Source organism: Petaurus breviceps, unplaced genomic scaffold (assembly GCF_028583685.1).
Source record: "Petaurus breviceps papuanus isolate PSGF00001 unplaced genomic scaffold, PetGlider_PUasm1.0 225, whole genome shotgun sequence".
NCBI classification, from domain to species: Eukaryota; Metazoa; Chordata; class Mammalia; order Diprotodontia; family Petauridae; genus Petaurus; species Petaurus breviceps.
Window position 1 is genome coordinate 6,956,723 of NW_027185889.1, and position 2,786 is coordinate 6,959,508.

At 43.0% G+C, this 2,786-nt stretch overlaps 1 pseudogene; it reads left to right on the forward strand.

Moving 5' to 3' along the window:
- Positions 1-1,339: 1,339 nt before the first annotated feature.
- LOC138166607 (proteasome activator complex subunit 1 pseudogene) lies at positions 1,340-2,316 on the forward strand (annotated as a pseudogene).
- The last annotated feature ends 470 nt before the right edge of the window (positions 2,317-2,786 follow it).

The following is a 2,786-nucleotide window of genomic DNA, read 5'->3' on the forward strand; positions in this document are numbered from 1 at the left end:
AGCTTCCATGGTCCCAGCTCCAACTGTCACCTGGGTTCAAAGGTAGGCAGCTCCCTAATCCTTCTCCAGCTCCTTGTCCAGTTCTTCATCCAGTTCCTATTCCATATTGAAGTTCACAGTGTCCAGTCCATCTCAAGTCCTTCATGGTTCCTGTTTCTGGGAACACAAAGCTTGACAGAACCACAATAATATCCATGCACATTGGTATCACCATCATCCATTCACTATCTGCCTGTGAAATCAACTCAGACCCACCAACAAGGTCTGAGAACTCAACACAAATCATCAACATAGAAATCAACACAGTCCCACAAACAAAGTCCAAGAGGTCAGCACAAATCATCAGTAAAGTCCCAGGACCTCCAAAACCCTCCTCCAGGACTTCTATACACATACAACCAGAAAATCTTCTTTCTGTATAAAGTATCACAAACAAACATCAACACAGACAGAGTAGACAAGCAGAGTGCTGGGATACCACAACTTTCCTCCTTCTTGACTCTGCCACCACAAGAGTCCTCAGTTCTGCTGTCTCTAGCCTGGGCCTCTCCTTATGTGTGATCATTAGCTCCTCCTCTTCCTGTTTCAGGAGTTCATGAGTTCTAGGGTTCACAAATTATGGGGTTCACATATTCTGTTTATTTTTAAAAATTTTATGTTTAATTTTTGTCTACAACATTCATTTCCACAAGATTTTGAGTTACGAGTTTTCTCCCCATCTTTCCCCTACCCACCACCCCAAAACAGTAATCCCACTGAATACCCCCTCCCCCAATCTGCTCTCTCCTATATCCTCCTTGTAGCAGCAACCACCCTAGAATACCCAGGATGGCTGCTAACACAGGTTCCTAGATCTTCTTTTCTAAAGGAAAGTAATTCAAAATGGGTTAACCATCTTGTTTTAATCAAACATGTGTCATTTATCTAGTTTAGAGGAAAAAGTCAGCACCCTGAACTTCAGAGATTACAAACAGAAGTTACAAGCAGACAAAAAAAAATGCAAACAGAGAAACAGATCAGCAGACAGCTTTCCAGCTGTCTGACCATTACATCCATACCTACTCAGTTACCAGAGAGGGAAGCACCAACATCTGGGTTTTCAAAGCTGGGGGTTCAACACCTGCCCAGAGTCTCATCTGGTCAAATCACACAACTCGTCTCAAAGTGAGCCACACAGAAAAACCTCACATCAGGGTATATAAAGCCTTCTCCTTAATCAGAGAATGTCACAACCCTGTTGACCCACTGCCCAGTCACAAAGTAAAAAGGTGTGGCATTCCTGAAAAGCAAGCCTCCCACCACAGGCTCCATTTGACCAAATTCAGCCTATTAGGGGACAGAGAATATTTCCAAATTAAGAAAGGTTCTCACACTTTCCCTTCCCCCTTGCTCCTGTCTCACTGTTCCATTTGGCCCCTTAACCCCCCTGCCATGGCCACCTTCAGTGTCAGACCTGAAGCCCAAGCCAAGGTAGATTTGTTCAGAAAGGAGTTATGTGGTCAGGCAGAGATCCTACTTGGAACTGATTTCCCTGCGAAGATCTCAGAGCTGGATGAGTTCTTGAAGGATCCATCTCTGAATGAGGCTGATTTGAGTCTCTTAAAGGCCCCCCTGGATATCCCAATCCCTGACCCAGCCAAAGAAAAAGAGAAGGAAGAGAGTCAGAAACAAGAGAAGGATGATAAGAATGAAAAGAAAAAAGAGGAAGATGAAGATAAAGGTCCTCCTTGTGGGCCTGTAAGCGGCAATGAGAAGATTGTGGCCCTTCTGGGGCAGTTGAAGCCTGAGATCAAAGACATGGAAGAATAGTTAAATATGGTTTCCATGTGGCTACCCCGAATTGAGGATGGAAACAACTTTGGAGTAGCTGTCCAGGAGAAGGTATTTGAGCTGATGACTCCACTCAGAACTAAGTTGGATGGCTTCCAAGCCCAGATCTCAAAGTACTTCTCTGAAAGGGGTGATGCAGTGGCTAAAGCAGCAAAGCAGCCACATGTGGGTGACTACCGACAGCTGGTTCATGAATTGGATGAAGCACAGTATGGAGAGACAAGACTGATGGTCATGGAGATCCGAAATACTTATGCTGTATTATATGATATCATCCTGAAGAACTTTGAGAAGATCAAGAAGCCCAGGGGAGACACAAAAGGAATGATCTACTGAAAAAAATGGAGCCTGTCTCCCTTCTCCATCACCACTTAACTAAGATTATCTGTCTTACCACAGTCCAACTTCCATTTAGAACTTCCCCTCTTATCCATACCTTGCTTTCTAGGCACCAAAAAATTTTGTCACAGCATTAAAAAAAAGAAAGGTTCTTAGAGTCACTTAAGCCTATCAAGGGGTCTAGGGGCAGGGAGGATCTTCAGATTCCATTCCCATAACACTCCCCCATTCCTCTCTGATTTTCAGGTGGGGCAAGATGGATCTCCATACCCCAGTGCCTGTATAATGTATTTCCCAGTTGCATGTAAAAAAAGAGAATAATAATCATTTTTTTTAAACATTTGATTTTAAAGTTTTGAATTCTAGATTCTTTCCCTTCTTCCCTTTCACCCACCCTCACTGGGAAGATAAGCAATTCAATATAGATTGTACATGTGTAGTTACACAAAACATTTCCATAGTGGATATATTGTGAAAGACTGACTATATTTCCCTCCTTCCTATACTGCCCCCCACTTGTTCTATTCTCTACTTTGACCTTACTTTTTCTACTTTCACCCCTATTTTCCTGTAGGATAAGATACCCAATTGAGTGTGTATGTTATTCCTTCCTTAAG